The sequence below is a fragment of the Bos mutus genome, chromosome 16 (genome assembly GCF_027580195.1).
Source record: "Bos mutus isolate GX-2022 chromosome 16, NWIPB_WYAK_1.1, whole genome shotgun sequence".
In the NCBI taxonomy this organism is placed as follows: domain Eukaryota; kingdom Metazoa; phylum Chordata; class Mammalia; order Artiodactyla; family Bovidae; genus Bos; species Bos mutus.
In genome coordinates, this window is record NC_091632.1 from 62985695 (window position 1) to 62998435 (window position 12741).

A 12741-nucleotide genomic window follows, 5' to 3' on the forward strand; every position below is an offset into this window, starting at 1 on the left:
CTTAAGAAGCCAAGTTTTGGAGAACAGGTGTTTCATTGTGCTGTATCAACCAAGGCATGGTTCCTTCAGACCCTTTGCTGTGAAAATAAATTATTTCTTCTCATTTCTCTGAAGAAGCAGATCCTAAAATATCTCTCAGGATAATGTCCACATTTCTATTGCAACCAATTGTAAGTCATCTTTATATTCAAGGTCTTACTATATTTCACATTCATGTGCTTGGACCTTATTATTCCCATGCTTGCGTCATGGGACAGTTCTTGGTCAAATGACTCCTGTTCAGAAGTCCAAAAAGATGTTTCTAGTATTATCCTAGGGATTCCATCAGTTCTCATTCAATGGAAGCTCAAAAACAACCAAATCTAAGTCCAATACCCATGACCCACCTACTATAACCCACTCTCCTGCTTATCTTTAATTTCCATTGTTCTTAAAAGAAGGGTAAGGAACAAACAGGTCAGTCAGCATGTAGACTTTGTAATCTGTTTTAACATTTTCAAAGACTCCTTGTAATGTTGGCAAGCAAATTAGAACTCCACAACTATTCCTTTGATTGCAAAACACATAGGAGCTCACTCTTGACCAGATTATTGTTTTTCCATACACAAACAGCTTTTCTTTGCAAAATGTGCTTAGGGCAAATGTCCAGCACCAACTGAATTCCCATGGTTTTATACCCACTGTTCTTGCCTATGAAGAACCTTTTAAGATACAAAATCAAGGAAGATTAGAAGATTTTTCATGCTGTCATTGCCAACCTGGTTGCAACATGTTTATTAGTAAAGTGACGTTTATTTGAGGATAAGTTGCAGCTAGTTTGTGATGTCACAGAAACACTGCCTTTCCTATGTTACAAATGCATTTTATCTTTCCCTTTCCCTCAGGCTCAAGCTTCTCATTTTAATAGACCTAAACTGTAATCTTTTATAAAAGCCAATAATTCCTAAGTTCACTAATACTGGAATAGTTGTCTATTTTAGGTTTTGAACAATCCATTATAGTTTCTACCATGCACAAGCAAGAGAGGCTTGTGGAAATTATCATTTGGTGTTATTTAATCCTGGTGTTCAACTCCAGTCCTTAGCAGGTTGTGGTAGGAATGGTGATGATATTTGTACGTTTCTGACCATGTTTTCCAGTTCTATTTTCATCACAGTTCTTTTTATTTCAGAAAGATATCTGAAAACTTTCTTGCTGATAACCTCCAAGGGCTATGTCTGCTGGAAGACAGTTCTTTTTGGTATGATCCTGTGATGGAGATGCATTTACACAGAGTGGTCACTAGGTAGAAAGGGGTTTCCCTTGTGGCTCAGACAGTAATGAAACTGCTTGAAATGCAGGAGACCTGAGTTCGATCCCTGGGTCAGGAAGATATCCTGGAGAAGGGAATGGCAACTGACTCCAGTATTCTTGCCTGGCAAATTGAATGGACAGAGGAATCTGACGGGCTGCAGTCCATGATCTCTGGAATTCCAAGATGAAAAGAAATTCAGGTTCTAAATAAATGGTTCGATTTGAAAGCAAAGTGTCATGGTTTTGAGAAATTCTGAAAATGTTCAACTTGTATGCATCCAATCTTCACACAATCATACCACTTGAAGAAACAACAGCAGTCTTCCATTAGATTTCCTGCAGTGATGTTGTTTCCTGGGAGATTATTGGCCCCAATTTCTTACATTCTTTCGTCCATAAAGAAGATCGCCAGTCCAGGTTCGATGCACGATACTGGATGCTTGGGGCTGGTGCACTGGGACGACCCAGAGGGAGGGTATGGGGAGGGAGGAGGGAGGAGGGTTCAGGATGGGGAACACAGGTATACCTGTGGCAGATTCATTTCGATAATTGGCAAAACTAATACAATATTGTAAAGTTTAAAAATAAAATAAAATTGAAAAAAAAGAAAAGAATTTGACTAATTAAATAAAAACTGGTATTAAAAAAAAAAAAAAAAAAAGACCCAAACAAGAAGTGAGTACTTTGGTAGGCTTCTCCTACCAAATTCATATTTATATGAATCTTCAAGTAAATATGATCCAAGTGATGGATGGACCAGTAATCTTTCCACTTTAGTGATCTTTGATAAATAAGTTTAAAAATAAAATAAAATTGAAAAAAAAAGAAAAGAATTTGACTAATTAAATAAAAACTGGTATTAAATAAAGAAAAAAAAAAAAAAAGACCCAAACAAGGAATGAGTACTTTGGTATCTTCAAGTAAATATGATCCAAGTGATGGATGGACCAGTGATCTTTCCACTTTAGTGATCTTTGATAAATAAGTTTAAAAATAAAATAAAATTGAAAAAAAAAAAAAGAATTTGACTAATTAAATAAAAACTGGTATTAAAAAAAAAAAAAAAAAAAAAACCCAAACAAGGAATGAGTACTTTGGTAGGCTTCTCCTATCAAATTCATATTTATATGAATCTTCAAGTAAATATGATCCAAGTGATGGATGGACCAGTAATCTTTCCACTTCAGTGATCTTTGATAAATAAGCCTGCCTCATCTTTGCAACTGGAGAAGGCAATGGCACCCCACTCCAGTACTCTTGCCTGGAAAATCCCATGGATGGAGGAGCCTGGAAGGCTGCAGTCCATGGGGTCGCTGAGGGTCGGACACGACTGAGCAACTTCACTTTCACTTTTCACTTTCATGCATTGGAGAAGGAAATGGCAACCCACTCCAGTGTTCTTGCCTGGAGAATCCCAGGGACGGGGAAGCCTGGTGGGCTGCTGTCTATAGGGTCGCACAGAGTCGGACACGACTGAAGTGACTTAGCTTAGCAGCATCTTTGCAACGACTATCCAATTCAGACAAAATCTTCTCAGTGGAGAATTGTATGCTCCATAATTTATCTGTGATATCTTTTCAAGAACCTGATGGTTCCAGGAAGATAATTACTGAAGGACTGATGAACTGTAGAAAGTGTTTAAGCTCACTGACTTGGGATTTACATTTGGCTTTCGTGGGTAATTATAAGTATGCTTATAATAATCTAACTTTTCCTGGTTGATATTTTATTAATCTAGAGATCTACAGAATTTAATATTTCCTCAAAATGTTCCCAAGTCCCATTTCATCCACATATAAAACATGGTATGACAGGCTGGACATCAGTGTTTTGAGAATGTCTATGTAATGCCAAGTGATTAATAATGAGATGGTGTATATCTTCATAGCTTCTAACAGACAGGTAGATTATTAGTGTATAGTTGTTACTGAGCTTGAAATTAATACCTGTGTGTAGGAGAAGGATCCTCTGTATTTCTTGATGACTAGCAAAGGAATGCTTTAACTCACCACTAAACTGTAGTATGGCAGGCTTTCCCAGTGTCTCAAAGGTAAAGAATCTACTTGCGAGTGCAGGAGAGGCAGGTTCAATCCCTGGTCTAGGAAGATCCCCTAGAGAAGGAAATGGAAACCCACTCCAGTATACTTGTCTGGGAAGCTCCATGGACAGAGGAGCCTGGTGGGCTACAGTCCATGGGCTCCCAAAGAGTTGGACACATCTTAGTAACTGAACAGCAATAACAACAAACTGTAGTATATATTAGAGTTTCATAATAGGGGTTTATGATAGTGTTAATAACAAATAGTATGATATTTTTAAGAGTGTGGATAAATTCTTGAGATGGACTTATATGCTTTGTTAATAATTTAAGAGTTAAGTTAATTTCGTAGACCAGTGATTCTCAGCTAGGCAATTCTGCCCTGCAGGGAATATTTGGCATTTGACAATGTCTGGAAGCATTTTTGTTTGTCACAGCTGAAAGGTGCATCTAGTGGGTAGAGGCCAAAGATACTGCTAAACATCCCACAATGCACGTGACAGCTTCCCTTCTCCAACAAAGAATCATCTTGTCCAAATAGCAAGAATGAGAAACTGCTCTAGTTTTTGACATGACCACAGGAAACTCCATAGTCTAATGGGATAAATACTGGATTGACAATTTGGGCTTCTGCATTTGGACGCTCCTTCATAGCCCAGGAAATCTGTGGATGGGCACCTCACTTTAGTCAGTTTGCTTATGTATAAAAATGATAATATATTTGCCACCTTTATCTTATGAAGTTGAGATAATCATTTAGAAATAAAAGTGGAGTGAAATTACAACTCTATAGGACACTGTTGGTGACTCTGATTCCCTCTTGTGGGCAGTAGGGGACTGGAGAGGTTTTCTTGTCTGTCTTTAGCACATGCAGATTAATAATCATCTTCTTTTGGTGATGCCTGGATTGAGTTACTGATAATTGCTCCAGCATTCTTTCTGACAGCTCACTTGGTCTTTAGGGTTATGATCATGCAGGGGTTAGATCTTGTTCTTTCCATCCTTCTTTGGGGACTTTGGGGAAGAAAGAATTCCTTGTGTGCTCATATATTGGTATACCCTGCTGATTAAGTAACACCACACACTCTATTGTTTTGATAATTGTAAAACAGTGTAAGTGTCTTGCTGTGGCATTCTGATGGTAGCTGTCAAACAGTGTGGAGCTAGTGATTGATGCTTAGTGTGTGGAACAATTTGAAGAAACTATATTCCAATGATGCATATTCAAAATTGATTTTCCTTTATGGATGAATGTTGAGGTTTAAAAATAGAATATCTCAGATTTTCCATAAATGTGAATACTGAATGAAGATCCAGTATCCAAATATATTTCTTTCTCACATACACTTTCCTCTCTCCTATAAATTCCCCCTTTTCTGGGTCTAGAATGAAAACACAGGCTTTTTGCCCTTTGGGTTAGAATCCACCCACAATATAGGAGACCTGGGTTTGATCCCTGGGTTGGGAAGATCCCCTGGAGAAGGAAAAGGCTACCCACTCCAGTATTCTGGCCTGGAGAATTCCATGGACTTTATAGTCCGTGGGGTCGCAAAGAGTCAGACATGACTGAGTGACTTTCACATAGATACATACATAACCACTATAGGCAGTGTTCTCAATTACACCCAAATTTTCTATTTTCTGTGCAAGAGACTAGAGAGAATGCTTGTTCAGAGACAAGCTTATTATTGTTTCAGAATGAAAAGAACAAATCACCCTAATCCCTAATCCTCTTATGCAAGAAATGCAAGCTTAAACTTTTGATTCAAAGATATAATTTTGAAAAGAAAAGTCCCCTTCTTGCCCCACACTCCCAAATGCCCTGGCCGTGTACCCCTCGGGCTGCTGGCTATGTCAGGCTCCCAGAATTTCTTGTTCTCAATTGTTTGCTGGAAATCATTGCTTTCTGACAATAAAAGGTAAAAATACATTTGGATTCTTTGTAAATGAAGCCTAAACTTTTGTTAGTTTAAGCAGTATTTTTCTCTCATTTCTGTGGTCTTCCATATCCTACTCTAGTCTGTTAAATTGTTTGGCTTAACTTCCACTCTTCAGTTGATTCATTTATATGAACTATTTTAAGCAGCAAAAGAGTACAAATCCCCACTCAGCTCTGTTCTAAGCAGATAATGATTATACCATAATGTCTCCTTCCTCTTCTATGCAGCTGCTCCGGTTATTCTAGGTTTGTATTTTTTCCTTGGAGCTTCTTTTTCATTCATCTTTCCTAAGACCTTTCCTGTTAAATACTATCAAGTGAGCATAAATTGGAAGGGAAAAACCAATGCTTGCCAAAATTTTTATTTTATATCCTATGTATTTTGATGTGAAAAAAGCACCTTTCTTCCCCTTTTTCCTTTCCTCCTTGGTAAGAATTCTAAATAGATCTTTCTGGAAGTGGATCACTATATTTTGGGGAAGCCTCATCATCACACATGTACCTTTTGCACAGTTTAGAAGTCTTGCAGCCCTACTTCAGTTGCAATCCAAGAAATTCTTGTTCTGCATTTAAAATAACTGAAAAACAATTTAAATCTTATTGCACAGCTGTGTGATTACATAATTTATAACACAGGAGCACTTGTTAAATGCTTTTCCTCATTTATTCATCCTGAATATCTTCTACACTTTTCTGCATCCCCAGATATATTTCCACAACCATGTCAAGCTTTCCCAAACTTTTACAAGTGTAGTTATATTTCTTGCCTCTTCCTGGATCAATGACTAGTTAGGTAAATCAACTTGATCTCTCAGATATTTTTAAAATTTTATGTTTTTTTTCCCCTCTCATGGTCTTTGCAGCAAAAGAAGTTATAAAAGCTGACCACAAAAGCAAGAATCTATCTTTCCTGAAAGGCAGGTGATAGTAGAGGAGGTGGAGAAGATACACACACACACACACACACACACACACTGTCCCTGTCACATGCAGTAGTTATAAATTAGAACAATATGGTTCTTGATCACTGGACACAACTGAAACTCAGAGATAAAAACAAGGATTCCCTCCACTCCTAGAAATCTGTGGCTTAATCCTCTATCCCTCACCATTCCCCATTTACCTGGGTTTCTCAAACATCTGGCATTTCCCTTCTGCCAGTGTTCTTTAATGACTGAACATTAAGGTTTAAAAACAGAAACCATGAGAGTTCCCTGGTGGTCCAGTGGTTAAGATTCCATGCTCCCATTGTGAGGGACATGAGTTCAGTCCTTGGTAGGGAACTAAGATCCTGATGCTGCAGAGTGTGACCAAAACCACCCAAAACAAAACCAGAAAAGAAGTCATCATCAGCTTATCATCTTTCAGGTAGACAACTCTGTACTCTAGCAAGAGTGATTCCATTTGCTTCAATAATTGTTTTCAGATTCAAAGATAATCATATCACACTCCTTTGCTGAGACCTCCCCCTTTTATTTTCGGTTGCTTTAGGATGATGTCCAGCTGCGTTAGACTGTGTTCAATACCCTCTGCTATGAGCCTTTTTCCTTATCTCCATCAGATCTCCCCATGATATTCTGCTTTCCAAGCATATTAATTTTCTTTCAATCTATGGATTTCCGTGACCCCTTATATCTCTGAGACTTTCCACATCTTGCTGCCTCTGATGAAATCCCCTTCCTTCCCCATGCTGCTTTATGTGGCCAATTCCTTTTCCTGCATCAAGTCTTGGCTTAGACTTTATTTCCTCTAGGAAGCCCTCTCTGACCATTTTGGATCAAATTAAGTGGCTCTTCAATACATTCCTTCTGCAGCTTCTGTTTATCACACTGTTTGTTGTTTGGCTTGTAAAATCCAAATTCTTCATTGTCTTGATCAATGTTATATCCCACACCATGTGGCGTGAATCAAGTCCTCAACACATGTTTGTTGAAAGCTTACTAAGTGAAGGCACTAATGCTTATTGAGCAGCTACTATGTGCACTGTTCATGAGGCTAAGAAAGGCATCTGTCAACTGGTAAAATTCTTCCATTGAACTGACTCTGCATACACACTTCCTGGTAATGTGGGGTAAAGTTGTTGCTCTGTCCCTCACACCCAGCTAACATCCCCGTTGTGAGCTATGAATGAAGATGATGAAGCGAACTCTTATCTTTTACCATTGGTTGAAACCTTGTCTTTTTTTCTAAAGGTTTTTTTTGATGTAAACTATTTTTGAAGTCTTTATTGAATTTGTTACAATATTGCTTCTGTTTTTATGTTTTGGTTCTTTGGCCACGAGGTATGTTGGGTCTTAGCTCCTGACTAGGGATCGAACCTGCACCCCCTGCATAAGAAGGCAAAGTCTTAACCACTGGACCACCAGGGAAGTCCCAAACCTTGTCTTAAGTGTTTCACATGAGTTATCTTATTTATTGTTTAGTAGCTTGTGAAGTAGGTACTATTATTAACACTGTATTTTTGGAAAAAAGTTGAAGCTTTGATTAGTCGAGTCACTACACAGTAAGTTGCGGAGCCAGGATCCAGGCTCAGGCGTTTTGAGGCTACTCTGCTGAACTGGTTTCAGTAAACTGAAATTGGTGGCATAAATTGGGCCATTATGATGAATACAATGATAATCACAAAACCTTTTCATTATACACTTTTGGCAAATGTATCTCTTTTATTCCTCTGAACCATATTCTGAGTTATATAAAGTAGATTTTACTCCGACTGCTAGTAAACTTGAGGAAAAGCTAGTCAAATGGCTAAAATCAATCAGCTAACGAGAAAGAATGGATTTCCAAAACCAGTTGTCGGGACTAATTACATTTTTTCACAGGCTCTCTGTGGCCTTGAGAATAAACCCCAAATTTCTCAACAAGGTGGTCAGAGCTCACCCCACCTTTTCTAGATATGCCTTACACTAACTTCCTGGTGATATTACATTCAATGAAACTAGACTGTCATTTAAAAAAAAAAAATACGCTTAGTGCACATTCAAAGCTTAGCCCTTAATTTACATTATGTTTTGACACTCAAGCAAAGAGAATCAGGTGGATGGTACATTTTTAAAAACAAGGAAGCATTGTCTGGATTAATTTAGACAAGTGAGAGTTTACAAGTTGTGATTAGTAAAACAGGATAACGGTATTATTCTGATGCCCAGAATCCCAATTTTCATAGCCTGATCATACCACACATTTCAACTTGTGATTTGTTTACCCTGATGGTCACATCCTTTGCAAGTGACAGATGAAGAGTAACTGTGGAGAAAAACACAGAGTGAAAATAGCCTGTTTCTTCAGTCAATAATTGAAACACCCTAGGCTCTCAGACACATTAATAGACAACATCTGCTAAAATCAAGAGAAAAGAGTGAAAAACAGGATATAAGGCTTTGGGAATTAGAGTGAAGGGTATCCAGCATGGACTTAAGTTCCCATGACTAGGGTGACTGAGGCCAACTGACTTGGTGAGGCAAAATAAAAACAACTGAAAAGAAATTATTGAACTGGAACAGAATTAATTTTATTCATTTTTTTCAACAGTCTCTTCTAGCTGAAGAGATAATACAGAGAGACAAAATGGTTTGGAGTCAAGCAGAAGAGTCAGCTAGTCTTCAGGGAATTATGTTGAATATAATTCTTTTTACTTTTCCTTTTGAAAGTAAAAGGAGAAGTGAAAAGAGACTGCATTGAAAACCATGATGGCCTTTGTAGAGTTGTCAGGTCAGTTGCTCAGTCATGTCCGACTCTTTGTGACCCCATGGACTGCAATACACCAGGCTTTCCTGTCCATCACCAACTCCTGGAGCTTGCTCAAACTCATGTCCATAGAACTGGTGATGCCATCCAACCATCTTGTCCTCATGCCTTCAATCTTTCCCATCTTTTCTAATGAATCAGCTCTTCGCGTCAGGTGGCCAAAGCATTGGAGCTTCAGCATTAACACATTAGTCCTTCCAATGAATATTCAGGACTGATTTCCTTTAGGATTGACTGGCTGGATCTCCTTGCTGCCCAAGCAACTCTCAAGAGTCTTCTCCAACACCACAGTTCAAAATCAATTCTTCAGGACTCAGCATTCTTTATGGTCCAACTCTCACATCCATACATGACTACTGGAAAAACCATAGCTTTGACTATATGGGTCTTTGTTGGCAAAGTAATGTCTCTGGTTTTTATTTTATTTTATTTTTGTCTCTGGTTTTTAATATGCTGTCTAGGTTTTTCATAGCTTTTCTTCCAAGGAGCAAATGTCTTTTAATTTCATGGCTGCAGTCACCATTTGCAGTGATTTTGTAGCCCAAGAAAATAAAAAGTCTATCACTGTTTCCATTGTTTCCCCATCTGTTTGCCATGAAGTTATGGGACCAGATGCCATGATCTTCGTTTTCTGAATATTGAGTTTTAAGCCAGCTTTTTCACTTTCCTCTTTCACTTTCATCAAGAGGCTTCTAAATTCTTCTTCACTTTCTGTCTTAAGGGTGGTGTCATCTGCATATCTGAGGTTATTGATATTTCTCCTGGCAATCTTAATTCCAGCTTGTGTTTCATTCAGCTTGGCATTTTGCATGATGTACTCTGCATATAAGTAAGCAGGTGACAGTACACGGCCTTGATGAACTCCTTTCCCTATTTCGAACTAGTCCATTGTTCCATGTCTGGTTCTAACTGTTGTTTTGTGACCTGCATACAGATTTCTCAGGAGGCAGGTAAGGTGGTCTGATAGTCCCATCTCTTGAAGAATTTTCCAATTTGTTGTGATGAGTTCTAAAGAAATGAAAATCATTTAATGACATTTTAAATCTAAATTCTAAAAAAAACATACACCTGTGAAAACAAGCCATAATGTTTTAAATATTCTTCAACCAAAAGTCATTGTGGAGCCAAATTTTATTTACAATATGCAAAGACTGAGTAGCTTCATGACTTTGCCCTGGCACCAGTGTGGCAAAACGGCAGACTTCTACCAGAGTGGAAGTGTATAACCCGAAGATTGATTCTATTACACAGAATAGTGCATACAACTCTGGAAATATATTTTATCCATGACCATTCAAAGGTTGTTTTGTCTGTTAAAGGATATCTTTCTTACTTCTAGAATCAAGATAATCTTATTTAGAAGAACAAGTTATGGCTTATTCAAGCAAACTTTTTCTGTAAATGACCAGATAATAACAAGTATTTTTGGCTTTGTGGATTATATCATTTCTGTAGTAACTACTCGATTTTGCTATTGTATTGTGAATGCAGTCAGTGAATAAGCATGCCCATTTTCCAATAAAATTTTATAAATATAGGCAGTGAGTCAGACGCAAGAGTCATAGATTTTGATCTTTGAATTAAGCTAAACATTGCCTAAGATTTGATGGGGATTCCTTAGTGACTCAGATGGTAAAGAATCTGCCTGCAATGCAGGAGATCTGGGTTTGATCTCTGGATTAGGAAGGTCTCCTAGAGAAGCGAATGGCTACCCATTCCAGTATTCTTGCCTGGAGAATTACATAGACAGAGAAGACTGGCAGGTTATAGTCCATGGGGTCCCAAAGAGTCAGACATGACTGAGCAAATTTTTTTTTCTAGATTGTGAACTAGTTTCAATAACAACTTCAGTATTCCAGTTGAATATATCAGTTTTAAGTGGCTGCATATCACAAAGTGGTCAAAGTGCTTTCTGATTTATAAATAATGGAAATTATAAAACGTTACTAGAGGTCGCTGGCTGTTTTTCCCTTTGACTTTTAAACAAATGCCAAAACCTCACTCTAATGTCTTCATGTTGAATGGAATCCAGTGTGAGGCAGACTGCTCTTGGACACCATTCAAGAGGACTTAGGACCTCAAGGGCTAACAAGACCTCATTATAAGGTAGTGTTACTTATGGGGCATGGATCTCAAGGGTGTTTTTTGAACGGCAGTGGTCCTAATGTAGAGGGCTATTTTCTCACAGGGATAAACACATTATTTTTTCTTTCAAATGTCTTGGAGTAGAAAAAGAAATAGACTCTTGTATTTCCATGTCTGTTTCCAGCCCATAATGCTTGGATTCTACACCCACGAGCAACAGAGTACTTCCCTGTCTGTAGCTGAGTGATCACCTCTTATTTTTATTTTACCTCAAGGGATAGGCTTAACCCTGCCTGTTGCCCTCCTCAACTCCTGCAAAGGAGCTGGGCCTCCAGATGCTTTTAGGAGATCAGGAACTCATAAAGTCACCCCTGGTGAGTTTCCTGGGCAGGTGCACTTACCTTGGATTGCCTGCTGCCACAGAGCCTCTTTTAAAGTCAAAGGCAGCTTTCCCTAGGGAAGAGTGGGGTTTTGAAAGCCCTGGAAGGAGGGAGGTTTTTCTTTTTCTCTCTCTCTCTTTCATTCCCCATCTTCTCTCATGACTCTCAGGGGCCTGATAACATACGATCATTCTGCACCACTAATCACTTTTTCATTTCCAATGAAGAAACTATTATATATAAAAAAAGAGTGCAGCAGCAACAAGTCATTTGTTTTGCAGCTTGGGCACTACTGTAAGAGTGGCCAAAGTCTTTATTAATATTTCAGTTTGGCATTTGAACTGCACAGGCTTTCTCAGTTCCTTTGCAGTGAATATTCTGGAATGGATGCTACATTAATCAGTACTTTTGAATACAAATCTGCATCGTTGGCTGTGGCTCCCTCAAGGTTTTCCAACAGGAAGGTGCTGTATATCTTTCTTGCCCATGGCTGCCTCACCCCAGGTGAGCACTGACACGTCTGCATAGCATCATTTACTATATAGCATCCATCCAGTCTCTGACTCGTTCTACCGGGCTCCACAGCTTATGGTCAATGTTCCTTTGTAAATGATAAGAGCCATGAGGAATGCTGCCCCTGCTAACCACTCTGACTAGGACACACTCATTTTTCACATTTTAGTTTTATGGTGAAGCATTCAAGTCATGAAACAATAGGATGAGATGATAATCTCTAGCACTAAAATTCATTTTTATCTAATCCCATTGATTCCACTCAATCAATATTACAGAATATATGATGTGAATATTTATAAAATCCTGGGACATAAAAGTGTGAAAGTGTTAGTTGCTCAGTTGTGTCTGACTCTTTGTGACCCCATGCACTGCAGTCAACCAGGCTCCTCTGTCCATGGAATCCTCCAGGCAAGAATACTGGAGTGGGTTGCCATTTCCTTCTCCAGGGGATCTTCCCAGTCCAGGGATTGAACCTGGGTTTACTGCATGGAAGGCAGATTTTTTTTTTTTTTTGGTGTCTGAGCCACTAACTAGGGACATAAAGATGAACCATAATTCACAAAGAAACCATGTTTCCCCTGGAGACCCTTAAGACTGCATTTTCTTAGACAATCTTTTCCTTTTTCCCTTTTACCCTCACTACTGTGGCTCTACTGATCCTTGATAGAAGGAGAGACTCAGATATATAGGGAAAAGGTAACTGAAAAGCTCATGAATGTTCATCACTTCTTGTCTGATGACCC